The sequence below is a fragment of the Plecotus auritus genome (assembly GCF_963455305.1).
Source record: "Plecotus auritus genome assembly, chromosome: 3".
NCBI classification, from domain to species: domain Eukaryota; kingdom Metazoa; phylum Chordata; class Mammalia; order Chiroptera; family Vespertilionidae; genus Plecotus; species Plecotus auritus.
Window position 1 is genome coordinate 181,438,720 of NC_137772.1, and position 19,135 is coordinate 181,457,854.

The 19,135-nt window shown below is 37.8% G+C and overlaps 1 protein-coding gene across 3 annotated transcripts in view; it reads right to left on the reverse strand.

Moving 5' to 3' along the window:
- Positions 1-19,135, reverse strand: part of TMEM117 (transmembrane protein 117) — a 450,126-nt gene that overhangs the window by 140,267 nt on the left and 290,724 nt on the right. The gene's annotated exons all lie outside the window — the stretch shown is intronic.

The following is a 19,135-nucleotide window of genomic DNA, read 5'->3' on the forward strand; positions in this document are numbered from 1 at the left end:
GTTTTCCGCACAATAGGAATATCCTTTAACAAAGTTGTGCCCACAGTGAGATAGTTACTAGACTGGATTAGGGGGAGGAGGAAGAGTACTAATGTGTCTGAGACCCTCTACAAAGGTTGGTGTTCTAAATATATTATCACACATGTGTTAAAGTGTCAGATGGGTACTAGACTTATTGGAGTGATCACTTCATAAGCTATATAAATGTCTAATCAATCTGTGATACACCTGAAAGTGATATTATATTGTGTATTAACTATAATTAAAAAATAAAAATAAATATTATCACACAGCTTTTATAAAACTCTGTGAGGTAGATGCTATCATCCCTAGCATGTACAGGACGGAACTCAGGTTTATCTACCTAATGTCATAAAAATAGTTTTAAAGATCCATACTTATGCTCATTTCATCTCATCATGCTGCTTATAGACATTTACATGCTCTGAATGTTTAAAGAAAGAAATAGAAAAAGAAATATAGCCCCCATGTGAGAAACATAGGCACTAGAATAGACCATTTCTAAAACATAATTGATTTCTGCATATTATATAGGATATACACTGAGTGGCCAGATTATTATGCATTCAGAGATCATAATAATCTGGCCACTCAGTATGTATGTGTATATATATATATATATATATATATATATATATATATATATGTGTGTGTGTGTGTGTGTGTGTGTGTGTGTGTGTGTGTGTGTGTGTGTATATATATTATGTTAAAAGGAAACAGTCAGCTCATTTATTCACGGGGGTGGGGAAAGTGGGGGGAAGCATACTAAATTGCCTTTGACAGTTTCAACCTTGACAACATTCTGCTCTTTTAATTCCAGCAACTCTTTCATTGTGCTATTCTTTCAGTGCAACTGGGGTAATTCAAATGTATACCAAGTAAATGTTAATGTAGTTTCATGGCAGCTTTTTGGCCTATCACTTCCTCTCTGATACTAACATTTCATTTTAAGTCAAAGCTGCTTCATAGTATAAGAGAATCTCAGCCAGTTGGATTTTAGTGAGGAGAAACCTAAACGTGACGTGTTCTTTCCCAATTGGATAAAACATACAAAGTATGTTTTTCGACATATAGAATTTTTCCTTTCCTACCCCAAATTCACCACTCCACACAAAGACACGTGAAACTGCTGTACTAAGAAAAAGCAGCCTGCAAAGACTCTACCTTCCCAAACATGCAAATGCGAATAAACTGTGCTGCCCGTCTTGGAGCACTGGGCTCCGCTTTCCATCCCTTACAGGCAGAGGAGAGAGTGGAACTGGTGTTGAGGGTGGCTGCCTTGCCTCAGGCTTCCAAACACTGCCTTGGGGAGAGGGGATCAGAGGAGGACTGAGAAAGGCTGAAAGGAGGGGGCCTGGGAGAACAAAGCTATGGTAATTTTTGGAAATTCTTCATTTGCCCTAATATGACAGCTGCCGAGCTCTGATAGATCGTAGTGAATTGCATTGCCTCTGGCATGGTCTGGTTACTAAAAGAGTATTCAGAAGCAAGACCAGCTTCACAGACAAAGGGAGTGTGGGATCACACTGTCATGGTAGGATTTCAGAGACAAGAATGAAGGAAGCTCCCAAGTCCAAATCCTACTTTACGTGCTTTGTAATACTTGAAATTTTACCAAAGGTAATTTTCTCGTAAATTAATACTTTGTTAAAAAATGTATTTGAAACAAGCTTGACTCATTCCCAGCTCCCCTTTGTTCTGGACTTGTCACAGATAAAGGGACTGAGAGGGTTATTAATGTAAATGTAGATGTGAGGTGACAGAACAAAAGAGTCAAATTTAAAGTGTTTGTACTAAGGCAAGTTGATAATGATTAAATTCTATAAAATAAAGACATACAAAAATATATAGATAAAAGATGGTCTTGGCAGGATCACTAATGAAAGTGTCATGAACCAAGGATTACCATCAATTCAATATATTTGTGTGTGCATATGTTCAAGTGTATGTATGTGTGGGTTTTTGGGCATATGTGTATGGATGGGGGGTGTGTGTGCACGTGAGTGGGTGGTGTGTGTGTGTGTAAGAGAATCAGGGCAAAGAAATATAGACTAGGCATGAATATAGTTGTTATAGCCTTCAGATATAACTAAAAGTAGGCAACAATAAAATATCCTTCTATAAACAACTGAAGCTCACTTAATAATTTGAGAGAAGGCCTCTCAAATTGTTAAACAAAAGGTGGGGAGACAGATGGCTTTCTGGTCTCTCTGATTCCTTGAGAAAGAATCAGACAGCACGGACCTTATTCCCCTACACCATCAGGGCCCATCTTAAGGGGAATGTGGTGACATGTAGAAATGACCAGATAAATATGAAGGCACTCAAGCACAGCAGGGCATCTCTGGCCCAAGAAAGGTGGCAGGTCTTTCCTGTAAAAGAATAATGTCACAGCTTTATGGCTTTTGTAGAGGGATGTGGCTAGGTACAAAAGATGAACCAGCTCCAGATACCTCCTGGAGTGGACATCAGAAGCATGGAATTAAGAAAGGGGACTGTGGAGACTTGGGCTGAAGGTAGGGGGAAGGCAAATGGAATTCATAACCAGAATAGGGCTTAAAAGGTCAGACAGGATAAATTGTGGCTGAGCCGTGACTGTTCACAGATAAGGCTAAACCAATGATTCCACAGAAAAGATCCAGAGGCTTTCCTTTCCTGCATCTTCTTAAAGCAAGGCAAGAAAGTCAAGCAAATGGGTGGGGGAAGGAGGTCTGAAAAACAAAGTTACCTCAAAGAGACAGACTTAACCAAATAAGACTAAGTCCTCCAAAAGTGACCAGTTATACCAAAGCCTCAGTAGTATCATTAACCAGTAACTTAAAATTCTGTGATGATCCCCTATACCTCCAAATCTTAGCAGCTAAAAGTAGGCTTATAAAGAAGACATGACCAATTAAGGATCACAAGTTCTTGGCACTTCTGTAACATATTTGAGATATCACTACACTGAGATGGGAATGATACCAGTAAATAAAACTGATATCAGAAGTCCACAGTTAGAATCTTATTCTAAGGCTAGGACACTGGCCATATGAACAGTATAGTTGTTATAGCCTTCAGATATAACTAAAAGTAGGCAACAATAAAATATCCTTCTATAAACAACTGAAGCTCACTTAATAATTTGGGAGAAGGCCTCTCAAATTGTTAAACAAAAGGTGGGGAGATAGATGGCTTTCTGGTCTCTCTGATCTAATGAGGATACAATATTTCAAAATTGAGCCCAAATACATATACAATGCTTATAATAGGACAGCATTTTAGACACATATGGGGTCTTAATCCATGCTATCAACATGACTCATCACTGATGTTAAACACATGGCCAGGGTAACACTTTCTGGATTTCTCCACTGTAGTTACTTGTTTCCCTTTTCCATACTCTGCTCTTTGAGAGCCAGGCACAAAATTCAGCCCATACTCAGGGGGCGTTAAGATTCACTATCTTGAAAGGAGGAGTATCTACATAAATTATTTAGAATTCTTCTGTATGGGGAATTTCTCTAGTAGTCCACATTTATTTATTTGATTATTTATAATAGGATGGGCTCATGGATATTTATTTGGTACTTTGGATTTTAATAGATCATATTATGTCACTTATTTTGTTGATCCAATTGTTCCAACTTTGGCCATGGGAGCTATTTCAAGTTTACTCTTGTGTCTCTTTGACATGTCTTCAACATTTCGGTTTTTAACACTTACTTTTTGGCATGATAAGATGTTCCAGGATCATCTTATATTTATACATTCTCTGACCCAGACTTGGAACCAGTCATTTCTCCCAGGTGCCCTGGTTTCTTTTATTGGAGGATGGCTTTCGAAAACCAAGATCTAGGCCCTGAGTGTGCTCATTCTACTGGAGTGGCATTATAAGACCTCTCTGCAACACAGAACTAGGAAATATATGTATGTGTTCTAATATATATATATATATATATATATATATATATATATATATCCAACTTTCTTTTACTCTATATTAAGCTAAGCATGACTTCATAATGATGTCCCTGACACTAATTTAGTACCACATTGTTCATTGTAGCCTACTCCAACGTCCCCTTTTTCCTGTAACTTCCCTCTTGCCCAGTGAGAAATCTGGCTCCCACCACCAATTATTCATTAACTAATTCCAATATTCATGTAAAGCAAGTTCAGAATTGTCAAATGATGTCCCATGAGAAATAACTTTACCAACTTGAATATAGTTATTTATGTCTAATTCCCTTAGTCTTTAGTCTTCCAGTTCCCAGTCAAATATGATTTCCCAAAGTTACTTGTAGGTATCTTTTTCACCTCCACCTTTCATGTCATTAAGTATCTTCCCAAAGCATATCTTCTAATGGCTGATAGTTTTCAAAAGAATAAGCATGATAAGATTAACATTTCCTTTAAGATGTTCCTTTGAGTTGCTGTAATCATTATTCTGAACACTTCATGCCTGTCCAAAGATAAAATAACCTTAGACAAGAAAATGTCTACTTAGAATTATAGAATTTTAGAAGGCGAAAAATTTTGGATATCAGCTAGTCTATTCTTGCAATTAATATCCGAATATTCTCTCTGGCGGATGTTTTCTGGAGGAACATTGAACTCACTATTTTCCAAGGAGTAGAATCCTTAACTGACTACGTTTAATATCTTCTTACTTCTAGTGTCCCCTAGTAAAATGCCAAGTTTTTGTTGTGATTATAATTTGTAGCATTTAAGACATCAAATGCAATCTTTACTTTCAATCTTGCAAATACATTTTAAAGAAATTAAGTCCTTGAAACTCCTGAAGATAAAACAAACAAGAAAAATAGCAATTGGCTTTTCATATGAGAACTTAAATGAAGCTTCTGTTAATACATCATGCTTTATTGGCATATTAAACTACTTATTGCACATCTTTTTCTTGCCTAATTCCCATAATTGAGAGAAAATGATATACAATTACATCAATTTAAACCACACAGAATGTTCTGATTATTACTATTGGCTTACAAGAGCTATTAACTCAACATATCCAGTCATCAGCAAATTCTTTTAGTTTGAATTACATTGATTTAAAAAAGTATGAAAAAGGGAGGTAATGTAATACAGTAAAATGAATATTAAACCAGGAACCAATAGCCCTAGTTTTTATTGTCATAGAGATATTAACTAATTCTGTGCCCTTGGGTAGGTAGGTCACTAAACTGACTGTTGTTTCATTATCTTTGTAAGTAACATAAAAGTATTAGAACATAAGTAGATAAACTCAAAGAATTTTTGGAGTTATGTCTTTAGTCAACCCAAATCCATCTGTCAGGAGAAAGAAAGGGATAGAGCTAATATACACATGAAAAATATGACTAATCATTGTTAACTGTATTAAATGTCTTAAAATATTGGAATAAGTGAATCTGCTCAGGGCAGTATGGGACAGGTTCTGAAATCAGCCTGCCTGTACTCAAATCCCAGCTTTGCTCCTCACCAGCTATGCAACCTCTCTAAGCCACGGAGTTTGTCTTTAAGATACAAATAATAATGATAAGTATCTGGTCAGTGAAGGTGCAGATTAAATAAAACAAAAACTGTGAAGAGCCCAGTCCTGGGCAAACCAGAAGCATTTGATAAATGCTAGTCATTTTTGAATAGAATTATTCAATAGAGGCAATGACTTTAAAAGTAATATGGTTAAGAATTACACAGAAAATGACTCAATGCTATATGTAGGCTTGGACTCCTGCATGGTTCATATATAATACTCTGGGTAGAGTAAAAGCTACATAGAGGGGAGAATTATTCCTGGGTTAATCACCACAGTCTGTCAATAACTCAAACCTATAACTGGAAATGTGACTGTAGCATTGTACCAGGTTTATTTATAAAGGACTCCAGTACAGCCAGAAATATGGTGGCTCAAACCAAAAGAAACAGCCAGAGCAGCAAGTGGAAAAAAGGTAGAAAGTCTCTGCAATTGTTCAGATCCCTGAGATGAGGAGATAGATCTGTACATTCTGAAAACATTTCTTCTTGAGCTTTTTAATGTTCAGTGCTGGTCTACTAAAAAACTTTTAACTCTACTAACTATGAAAAAGAGAAACAAAGAATGTTTCCTATCATGCTTGGCCCATGTTGTGGTAATGGCAGCAGTAATGCAAATGAGACTACCCGAAGAGGAGGAGAAACCCCGAGGAGGAGAAACCCCAAGGAGGGAGAAACCCAAAGGAACCCCAGGGAGCTTCTTATACTGACAAACTCTCTCCACCAGAATGTCCTCATCCAGAGCATCTTTCTACTAAAAAAGGTTAGAAGGTTCTAGGTTTGTTTACCAAGGAGTGTTGTATTCATTTATTCTGGCATCAGCAATAGAACAGATACTAATTACATAGCTAGTAGGCCCTGGTAATAATGAGTAAAACAAAGCATGGTGTCTTCTCTCAATTCACAGTGGAGGAACATGGTAGGAAACCCACATAAATACACTTCCACAATATAGTTGGGAATAAAAGACCAAACTGTAAATCCTGTTTTCTCATTGGACATGAGAGAACGACAAGCTTCCCTGACACAATCCCAGGTGATTCAGCACTGGGCCAACATCATTGCTTGCCTAGTTCAGAGCCTCATTGTGATCAGTAGGTTTTTTGCAGTTCCTGAAAAATCTGACATATTTTCAGGTAAGACCCTGTGTATACATTGATCTAAAACAGCCCTAGAGAAGATTAAAAATACCCCACCCCCCATTTGGACCTGAGAATACTGACTGCTCCAGTCTTCTAGTGAGAGTACTCTTGTTACTTGCTGAACCTCCAGCATCTGAAGGTTCTACTTCTCTGTGCCTCTTCTTGACCTCTGGTTTCTTCAAGGGCCTAATTAGGTCAAATTTCCTCCATGATTACCTTCATGACTACCCCAATCACAGTCAGTGTGAAATAATTAAATTTTGGGTTGCAAACCATCTCATGTTATCTACCATTCATTGCAGTTAAATGAGTTTTGACATGCCCAAATCATTTGCATGGTTCTTGAGGGCTGGGATCATGATTCATGTTTTCTCTGGCCTCTACAATTCTAGGAGTTTATGGAATGCTTGCTTAAAATATTGCTGATTCTGAACTACATAAAACAAAAGAATGGGTTTAAAGAAGACTGGCAGAGAGCAATATTTATTTTTCAAAATTTACGGAGCCAAATTGAAAATGTTACACTAAGATTATCTTCCATACCTTAGTGCAACAACAAGCATCAAAGTATTTCAACTTTCAATACAGTTAATGCATCCACCCCTTCTGCTAAAGAGAGTGCATTCACAAAGGGAGCTCCGGCCAGCACTGGAAAATGTAGGAACAGGATATTCTGAAAACAAGAGCTGGATTTATGAAAACAGCATTGCTGGGGGGAATTAATTCTGCATGTGAGTGAGAATAGCGGTCTGAGCCCAGAAAGAAACTGCCCTTCCCTGCACTCAGAAAACTAAGGGAGGTGGCTTAGTTTTGTTCAGTGACTCATGAAATAAGCAAGGATTCACTTCCACTTAGATAACGGTAAAAGAGTTGCCCTGTAGAGAACATCAGTGTATTAGTTACCAGCAAATTTGGTTTGAAAATCAATCAGTTGTGAGTTTCCAACAGTGACTAATGTACCACAAAATTGAGTTTGTGTATTGCCCATCTCAGAACCAGATGTGAGCCATAGTGAATCATGAGTACTAAGCAACCAGCTGTACTTTGGTGACACTGAGACTGTGTTTGTTCCCCCATTCAGAATGAAAAAAGCGGATGCACAGTTATGATGGGAGTGATTTAATGAAGAATTACAAATATTCTGATATAATTGTCACCTGAACAGAAGACCTTAATTATAATGGGCAGATTTTGATCAAAGCACACAAAAACACACACACTTTTTTTTTAAAGGAGGACTTCTATGCCAACAAAAACTATCATAGCAGCATTTTGCTCAGAGACATTTGCATTGTGGTCACTTTGTAAGTATTCGCAGGATGAAGATAAATACCTCAATGTTACTGAAAGAGCTAGAGAAATAACAAGAATGAAGTATCTGGGCTTTTTAACAGGTTGAGTCATAGAAATATTTGTTGTTTTGTTAATATATCAAAGACTTGCATTTTTAGTTTACTAAAGATGGTGGGAGTGGGGGCATGAATCATGAGAAAAAATGAAAAGATATGCCAACATTTCCCACACTGCCAAAATGGATCAAATCATGAAACTTGGTTAAATGTTGCTTTCTCTTTTCTAGGACTTACTGTTTCTATTTTAAATTTGTGCATTTATGCAGTTATATGTGAACTCAGGGACCTTTGAAAACATGACTTATACTTTAAAAACTTAATCAGTATAACAGGATTCATGGCTCAGGGGAGTATTCCATTCAACCAACAAAATTTCAAATTGAAGAAGAAGAAACTGTTCCACCAATAACTGTTACACAGAAAACCTATGCAGTATTTCCAAGCCCTAATTAAAGGGCATTTTCTTTTAAAGATTCATAAATCCAAGGATTGTTTTGGAGCTCAATGTTGTATTCCAGGATTTAGCAATTAAAGAAAGGTCTATAATAGGATAATTCTATTTAAGCAATTTAAGACCAACTTATTTAATTATTTTTCTTTAAATTTCACTTATCTATATGAAATGAGGAAAAGAACTTATATAAAAGCTTTCAGGGTCAGTAGGAGGATGATGTTGCATCACTGTAGTTATATACTCCACATTGTTTTAATGGACTTCCTAGTTGTAGGTAGAACACAGAATTTGTGGGTAGAGAAATTATTACCAAAGTAATTTCTAAAGTACTGAAAATAATCATTTATAAATATTTTTCAGAAAAAGTAATTCATAAGCATTATAAATCTTCTTATCAGTTAATCACAAAGTCAAAATATTTTTAACTAACATTTTATCACTTTCAATAAATTACTCTATCTGAAGACATTTACAGAAATAACATAGAGTATGGTAGATTTGAAAGTCCTCACCAAAGTAATTAATTCAACAGGAATGTATTCAATACCTCCTGTGTGGCAGGCATGTGCTAAGTCCTAGCCTGGTAAGTAAGATGCTATTCCTGCTCCCAAGTAATGTGATACAGGCAGAACTATGTAGAGAACTTCATCACCATTTTGACTGTAATACACTTCTTTAAACACTTAAAGGTATTTTAACTTAAACCCTTATCAACTCTTTATTCTCCATCTTTCTAGTAAGAAATGAGAATTACATACATAGTAAATACTTACTACAGAATTTAACATAAGAGGCTTTAATTCTATAACTGTGCAGCAAATAATTTTAATGATTGCCTTTAAAAATAAAAAGATATACTCTGCAGAAAACAAATCAATAAATAGTCAAACCAGTAAATTTATTTAAATTCTTCCTAGGGAATATTCATTTTTAAATATAGATGTCCTTCCAGTCTTCTCTTTCATCTTCTGACTATACTTACTGTTCCAACTACTGGGGCTCTTATTCACGCCTTGATTGAGTATAAGTCTAGCTTCTATCAGTGACATTCAAGAAAACCATTCTTGCCAAAGTCACCACCCATAATCCTTTTAGAATTAAAACCCATGAACACTTGCATTTTCACCTTATTTGGTATATTTACAGCTTTAGACTATTGAAATTATATGTCTCCTGATATATGCTCATCTCCTGGCATCTATGACATACACTTTCCATATTTTTCATTCTTTTTGTTCCTCTTTCTCTATCTTCTTTGTAGATGCCTCTTCGGCCTGTTCCCAATTAAAATAACTTTACAGGTTTGACCTCAGTAGACCTTTTAATCTCACTCTACACCCACTCATAGTCCTTCACATACCATATGCATGTAGGTAACAACATCTATATGAGGGTAAAAATATAAACCAAAATAAAATTTTAATTATATTTCTATGGCGGACTTCTACTCCCTCACTCCTCAGTTCCATATCCATATAAAAAAACTGCTTATTGGGTATTTCTATAAGCACATCACCTCAATACATTCAAGTCACTATGCCCTCTGAGACTTCCTCCTCCATCAGGATTTCCTATCCCAGTGAATAGTATAATCTTCTGTTCTATTGCTCAAGCCTAAACACTCAATGATAGCCTTGACTTTTGCCTCTCCTCACTCCACATACCCTAACCACTAGCCATGTTTCCCTCCATCTGGCTTCTGCTTATCCTGAAAATACACTTTGGCTCTAGCTCCTTTACAAAATTTTCCCTGAGCTCACTTAGAACTAGATCACTTAGAACTACTTAGAACTTATTATCTATGGGTCAAACAAGAAGTAGAAAGAGTGAGTGTAGTCAGAAGGTGAGAGAGAAGGTCAAAGGGACATCTATATTTGGAAGTGAATATTCCATACCCATTATTGGTGTTACCTCTTCCCCTTTTCCTTCCTCCATATTTCTCATTGGACAGAAATATATATATATATATGCTGTCAGATTCCTTATTTTCTCTTTCAAAGTTGAGTTTTCAGTACCACGGAGAGCACCTGGTGCAGAGTTACTACAAGCATAATACCAGTTAAAATAGTAGTAATTAATACACAATAGTAAGTAGTGAAGACAGGATTGAAAGCTACACAGATGGCTCAAGGGTCTGTGTTCCTAAACCACTATTTCATATTGTTCTCACAACTTAAGTATTTACTTAAATAAGTTAATAAAATCAAGGTTTGTTCTTAATTCAGCAAAATTAAGTCTAGAAGGGCATCAGATTATGTTAAATTATGCCTGAGAGTTAAATCTCTAAGGAATAAATATAGATTTTACTTTTTAAATGAAAATCTCCAAATAATACAACAACACAGTAAACCAGTTGAAGCACATTCTTGGATCTTTGGGCTTAGAAGTAGCCAGACTTACATTGGACCCTGTGAACTCAGTGTAGTGTTTAAAGTTAATGTGAATGATTCAGTGGGTATAGCTATCTGACTTGGACTAAAACCGTTCTGCTTTTTCTTAGCCATAGAGGCAGCTATTAATTAAGGATAGACAACTGCTTAAAGAGATGTGTTGAGATGGAAGGAAGGATATAGGCAAGTAGACAAAATTCACCCAGAGGAAATATATAAGCTAATTTCTTATTTGGGAAGTGAGGCAAAAAACTCTCATGAATTATTGTCTAGTGTAAAAATTTTGCTCATAATAATGATGGATTTATATAGAGCATATTAAATGATAATTAATATAAAGTAGACTATTATAATGCAGAAGATATGTAATACTTTTGTAGTTAAAACTGTAGAGTCACAGAATCTTCATGTTCGATTAAAAATTAGGAGTGATGTGTGTTTTTTTCTCATTTAATGTGAAAATCTACCTATAGCATCCCTGAAAGATAACCTAGCATTTGCAGGGATACTCTTAACTGATGGAGAGTCAGTTCTTCATGTGGGAGACTCACTCAGCATTGAGACTCCCATCATTAGGGCATCCTTCATATATGAATGTGAATCTGCTCCCATGTGACATACACTCATTGGTCCATGTCTTAGCTCACTGTGCTGCTATAATAAAATAGCACAGCCTGGGTTGCTTATAAACAACAGAAATATGTTCCAATTCTGGAAGCTGAGAAGTCCAAGATCAAGACATGAGCATAGTTTTATTTTGTGAGGACGCTCTTCCTGATTCATAGCTGGTGCCTTTCACTGTGTCCTCACAAGGTGGAAAGGGCTATGGATCTCTCTGAAGGGCATTGATCCCATCCATGAGGGCTCCAACCTCATGTGCTAGCACCTCCTAAAGGCCCCAACTCCTAATACCATTATATAAAGTACTGGATTTCAACATAGAAATTTTGGAGGGAAAAACATTCAGACTATAGCAATCACATTCTGCCTTTAGGGTAAAGCAGACAAAATGGCTCTGTGTCAGTGTTTTAATTTTATTATAGATAGCATTACAGAGCTGGAAAAGATCATGAATAACAAAATACACTTCTTTTGCATAAAAGAAAATATAAACCTCAAATAGTCATACAGGTCATAGAGCATGATGTTGGTAGAGCTATTACTAAAACACTTTTGACTGATATTGCCTCTGATTCTTAGGTATTTTTAAATTACATTCTTGCATTTTATCATTATTTTATTATTGTCATGTTACTCTCCCACACCACGTATAGTAAGATAATAATCACTTATGATTAGCTCTTCACTGATCAAAATGAAACAAATAAGTTAATTTTATTAGATTTTAATAATAACCATGGTGCCTGGCTAGGTTGAGCATTGACCTGTGAACCAGGAGGTCAAGGTTTGATTCCTAGTTGGGGCACATTGCCAGGATGTGGGCGGCATGCAGGAGGCAGGCAATTGAAGATGTTTCTCTCTCGTTGATGTTTCTATCTCTCTATCCCCCTCCTTTCCTCTCTCTGAAGTCAATAAAACATATTTTAAATAATCCTATATAATAAAAGCGTAATATGCAAATCAACCAAATGGCAGAATGACTGGTCACTATGACGTGCACTGACCACCAGGGTGCAGACGCTCAATGCAGGAGCTGCCCCCTGGTGGTCAGTGTGTTCCCACAGGGGGAGCACTGCTCAGCCAGAAGCCGAGCTCATGGCTGACGAGTGCAGCAGCAGTGGCGGGAGCCTCTCCCGTCTCCGCTGCAGGTGGGCGGTAAGGAGTGAGGGATACCCGACTGTGAGAGGGATGTCTGACTGCCTGTAAGCTGGCAAGCAGACATCCCCTGAGGGATCCCCAACTGCAAGAAGGCACAGGCAGGGCTGAGGGACACTCCCCACTCCCCCCAGTGCACAAATCTCGTGCACCAGGCCTCTAGTAATAATAATAATAACCATGGTATTCAAAGCAGGAAAAAAACACCAGCAGCTACATTTGTTTCCTAGGTAAAAATTAAGAGATGCTCACTCAAATTATCACAGCGCTAGCTAAAATACTTTTTAAAAAATGCACTAATCATAAAATAAAAGATAAAAATATAAAAGATAATCTCTATGCATCAGAATGGAATAGACATGGACAACTGTATACAGTGGCACACAGCAACACACTGTTAGCACGTTGTTTTCCAACCTCTCCTAGAGCATCTCATGACATTTTTTCCCCAAATACTTCACCACCAAAACACCTGCATTACCATCTTGCCAGCCTCCAATGTCCTTGCCATTTGCCGCCTAGCCCTTTAAAAAATTTTTCTTCCAGTTTTCTGTTGTGGCAGCCCTCTGCTTCCAGAGATCAATTTCTGTATACATTAAAATGGGCTAGTTTATGTTGCAATATCAAACAATCCCCAAGTCTCAGTAGCTTAACATTTGTAAAGGACCATTTCTTGCTCAACTATATGTCTATTCTGTTGTTAAAGATGCTTGGCTTATTCTAGCCATTCAGGGAAAATGCATGACAAGGGCTCCGGCTAGACACAAGCTTCTAAAATTGCTACTGCGAAAAAAAAAAAAAAAAAAAAAAAGAGTTCCCTTCAATGTTCCTCAATGACTATTAAAGGCTTCTACTTAAATGTGACACATGCCACTCTCACTCACATTTAAACTGGTCAAAGCAAGTCACGTGACCAGAGGGGACAGCAAAGTGTAATTCTGTCATGGGTTTGGAAGGCAGAGAACTGGAATGTTTGTGAAGCCTGAGAGATTACTACTCTCCCAACCCCTTCTGCCAATTCATCCCCTAATCACAGAAGAGTGTCATCCCTTATTATTTAAAAGCTAACCTTTTTGGAAAGTATCATCCCAAGATGCTTCCCATCAAAATCACATAAATTTTGTCTCTAGACATAAAGACAGGAGCTAACAAAAAAAAATCATATTACTTGCTTTGTAGGTATATGTTCTTTTACTACAGATTCAAGTGAGTGAGAGTTTGTGGAAGTCCCGCTGAAAAAGAGAATAGTACATGGCATTCAGCTGGGATTTAGATTCTTAGATCTTTCTTCTTTCTAATTATACAAAAGCCCGAAAAAAGGGCTTTGGAAGGGAAGGTTTGTGATTATCCTTCCCTTTCCCTTTTAGGGCTTTCAAATATGGCCACAATTTCATCTCCTCCCAGACATAAGAGCCCATGTGAACATAGCCTCATCTCTGCACAATTACAGAAAGAAGCAAGATCCGTTTTCTTCCATGTAGAGACAGCTATCACTAAGAATCAAAGAAGAAAGCCACACACTTGGGAACAAAACAGCTTCTGACAGGCATTAGTGAGTTAAAGTAGCTACACATAAGCAAGAGGTAGTTTACTAGAACAAAATTCCAAATTGTACTGTTCACACTGCTGCACATAATCACATTCCAACTTATGAGAACTTCCCTTGGTAAAATTTCTTCTCCACCATAAAATTTTCACACTAATTTCTCTTTTCTTAATTAGGGCAAAACGGAAAGAAAACATCTCTTTTTTGAGTGGCTGACACACAGCGTATAGTATGTAAATACTAGCTTTGATTTCATTTAAAACCTTGCCAATGATTTCTGTATTTTATCTTCTAGAGCTAAAAAAATATGATCTTTATATTTGCTAAATCCCCCTTTTTTCTGAAAAATATGAAAAGGGAGATGTCTTTGCTTCCCACATAATTTTATTTATTTATTTATTTATTTATTTATTTATTTATTTATTTAATCTTTATTGTTGAGATTATTACAGATGTCCCTCTTTTTACCCCCCATAGCTCCCCACCACCCAGTTCCCACCCCACCCCAGGCCCTTGCCACCCTATTGTCTGTGTCCATAGGTACTGCATACGTGCATATAAGATCTTTGTCTAATCTCTTCCCGCACCCCCCACACCCCTTCTTCACTGAGACCTGCCAGGCTGTTCCATTCCCATGCCCCTGATTCTATTCCATTCACCAGTTTATTCTGTTCATCAGATTTTTTTATTCATTTGATTTTCAGATTCACTTGTTGATAGATATGTATTTGTTGTCACTTTGTTGTTCATAATTTTTAATCTTTACCTTTTTCTTCTTCTTCCTCTTCTTAAAGAATACCCTTTAGCATTTCATATAATACTGATTTGGTGGTGATGAACTCCTTTAGCTTTTTCTTGTCTGTGAAGCTCTTTATCTGACCTTCAACTCTGAATGATAGCTTTGCTGGGCAGAGTAATCTTGGTTGTAGGTTCTTGCTATTTGTCACTTTGAATATTTCTTTCCACTCCCTTCTGGCCTGCACAGTTTCTGTTGAGAAAGCAGCTGACAGTCCTATGAGTACTCCCTTGTAGGTAGCTGTTTTTCTCTTGCTGCTTTTAATATTCTCTGTCTTTTGCCCTTGGCATTTTAATTATGTGCTTTGGTGTGGTCCTCTTTGGATTCTTCTTGTTTGGGGCTCTCTGCACTTCCTGAACTTGTAAGTCTATTTCTTTCACCAGGTAGGGGAAGTTTTCTGTCATTATTTCTTCAAATAGGTTTTCATTATCTTGCTATCTCTCTTCTCCTGGCACCCCCATAATTCAGATGTTGGTATGCTTGAAGTTGTCCCAGAGCTATTCTTACACTATCTTCATATTTTTGGATTCTTCTTTCTTTTTGCTCTTCTGGTTGAGTGTTTTTTTGCTTCCTCGTATTTCACATCATTGATTTGATTCTTGGGATCCTCTAGTCTACTGTTGAATCCCTGTATATTATTCTTTACTTCAGTCAGTGTATGCTTAATTTCTGACTGGTCCTTTTCCATTTTTTTTTTTTGGCATTCTCACTAAGATCCTTAAAGGTCTCACTAAGTTCCCAGAGGTTTCTAGAAGATTTTTGAGTAACCTTATAACTGGTTTTGAACTCTATATCCAGTAGTTTGCTTTCTTCCATTTCTTTCATTTGTGACATGTTTCTTTGTCTCCACATTTTGGCTGCTTCCCTGTGTTTGTTTCTATGTATTAGCTGCTAAGTCTCCTTGAGTTGATAGAGTGGCCTTGTGTAGTAAGTGTCCTATAGGGCCCAGTGGCTCAGCCTCCCAAATCACCTGAGGTGGACATTCTTGGTGCACCCCTTTGTGGGCTGTGTGCACAGTCTTGTTGTAGTTGAGTTTTGGTTGCTGTTGGTATCACTGGGAGGAATTGACCTCCAGGCCAATTGGCTGTGGGGACCAGCTATTGACTACAGTGGGAGAGCTGCTGTGCAGGAGACACCCCTATGGGGCAGGACTCGCTTCAGTGGGGCTTTGGTGCTCACTGAGTGTGCCCCTTGAGTGTGTCACTTATGGATGTGAAGAGTTGTAATCTGGCATGGTCTGACACTGACCACTGGGTACACTGGCTCTTGGATCTCCAAGGAGATATAAAATCAGCCACTGCCTGGGGCCACCCAACAGGAGCTACAGAGAGATCTACAGATTCCTCCTCTTTGTATCAGGTTTGGAAGTGCACAGACGAGGCCCAGCTGTGAAGCAAGGCAAGCAGGTGCTGGTGCCAGCTTGGGCCTTTTATTGATAGCTTTGGGGCTCCCTGACCCCAGTGCAGCTTGTTTGACAGATTTTAGGCTGAAAAAGGACAAGCCATTCATATGCAATAGCAGCTGTACACAGCTTGGGTGGGGTTGTAAATTGGGTGGGGTGGGGTCTCAAGGAGTCTCTAAGGCAGAGCAAACAGAATTGGTTTCCCATCAGCCCTGCACTAGGGAGGTCCCAGCATGGGAACAATGACCACTGTGAGCACCTGCCTCTGGAAGAAAGCCACCCCCGAGTTCCTTCCCTGAAGTCCAGTTTCTCCGCGTATCTGCCTGGGTCCCCCAGAGCCTCACTCAGCACTGGAGCTCAGAGCAAGCGGGAGCTTGTAAATTCAGTTCCAGGTGCCGACCTTATAAGAGGAGCAGCTGGGTCTCTAGCAGCCTGTGGGTCACTCAACCCCAATCTGCACTGTTTTTACAGTCCATAGTTCTTACTGCCCATAGGGCAGCTGTGGGCAAACTATGGCCCGCAGGCCGGATCCAGCCCATTCGGCTGTTCTATCCGGCCTGCGGAGCCGAAAGAGCAGAGGGTTCTCTTGCTCTCCCCTCCGCTCCTTCACCAGCAGCAGTGTTAACACGGCAACGTCGGGAAACACGGCTGCAGCTCCTTCTTCTGAGTGGGTGGATTTATAACCGCCCATTCAGTAGAAGGAACAACCTCTCAATCTTCCAGAGGCTCCTTGTAATGCCTGCGGACGCGTCCCCCGACATCACCCTGGGAATGGGTAGACACATTATCGTGGTGATGTAGGGAGACACGCCCCTGGAGAGCACAGTATCAGAGCATTAGCTAAAAAGGAGACCAACAACACTGTTCCCACTGAAGTTGATGTTTTAAAGACCAAAAACCTTTCAACCCAGTCTACATTGCCATCTAAATCTACGTCCCGGGCATAATTTGGAAGTTGCACTAAAGAAAATGTTTAATTTACTGTTTACACATTTTGTTCTTTTCTATTTGTTTTAGTTTTAAATTATTTTATTATATTTAAGTTTAATTTGAAAGGCTTTTGTACCTTTCCTTTGTTAGGCAATTTTATTTTGCCTTTGCCATCTTCAATATAAGGTATGTTATTGTGCTATGATTCCTCCATTTTTTGAAGTTTCAAATTATAATAATTAGTGTTTACATTCTTCTTGTTAAAATGTTTGAAATGAATAAAACTATTGAAATTAAAAAAAAAAAGATCGTACCCTTTTATGTAATAATGTTTACTTTGAATTTATATTAGTTCACACAAACACTCCATCCATGCTTTTGTTCCAGCCCTACGGTCCAGTTTAAGAACCCATTGTGGCCCTCGAGTCAAAAAGTTTGCCCACCCCTGCCAGAGGGACTTCTTTCCCCAGCTCTGGGACCCTGAGCTGGGGGTCTGGCATGGGGCTGGAACTCCTTGCTCCCCCAGACGGCCTCTGCAGAGGCGATTTCCCTTCTGATTAAAAAAGCAGCACACCCAGGTGCCAGACCAGCCTGTTCCACGCCTCCCCACCTCCTACCAGTCTCAATACGTTTTCTTCTTTACCTCTCTAGATATAGTACTTCCATGGTTCTGGATGATAGTTGTTCTGTATTTTAGTTGTAATTTTGATGTAGTTATGGGAGGCAGCAAATACAGGCATTTACCTATGCTGCCATCTTGGTTCCTCTCTCTGCTTCCCACATAATTTTCATATTCAACTTTTTGTATCTGATTTTCCTTTTTTTAAAAGAAAGAATACTGTTGTCAAGATAATGTAACTGTAGAAATAAATAAAATCGGAAAAATTGACATTTAAATTCCCCTTGTTATTTTATGCTCTCCATGTTTTGAAATACTACCTTGGAAAAATGATCTCTAATAATAATCTCCTATCAATACTTATACAGAAACAACTACTATAAGATTAACTATGAGTTTTAGTTTATTCTCCATTCAAGAATATTATCTGCCAGTGACCAACTAAATTAGTTTAACAACATATAGACCTGAGTGGTAACATTTAAGGAAAGATGTACTAAGATGTTCAGGAAAATCTAGTATGATTTATTTTCCTCTGAAACAGCCATCACAATTAAGAGTAGCTAATGACAACAACCATGGAGGCCATGGGATAATTATGCATGCCTTGCCTTTTTGATAATATACATGTGACCTTGGTAACTGGCCACATTGTACAATAATCAATGGGCTGCCTTTAAAGGTACATTTAAATAATACAAAATGACTGTAAACAAAGCAGCGTAGGTTGTTTTAAAAGAGATAGGTCATAAACATTTTTATTATTAAGACCTATCTCCTTTTAAATTGTGATTCTTAAAACCCCTATAGAGAATTCTGTAGGGTAGAATAATTTTCCAGAATCTCACATGCTTAGCTGGAACCATTATCTAAAAATGGATTAAAGATAATCATTTGGAAATTTGCAACTTGTTGCATCTTTTGTTCTTCTAGAGGCAGTGTGGTGTAATGATTAAAAACTGGGCTCCATGAGTGCCTGAGGGTAGAGGCAGGAGCAGGCTGGAAGAAGTTGATGGGGGGAAAGGAGGACATTTTTCCTTTATTGTTGAAAGGAGGACTTCCAACAATTAAGATTTTTTTAAAAAAATAAATAAAAATGTTAAAAAATAAATAAAAACACACTCTGTAATAAATAAATAAATAAATAAATAAATAAATAAAATAAAATAAAATAAAATAAAATAAAATAAAAT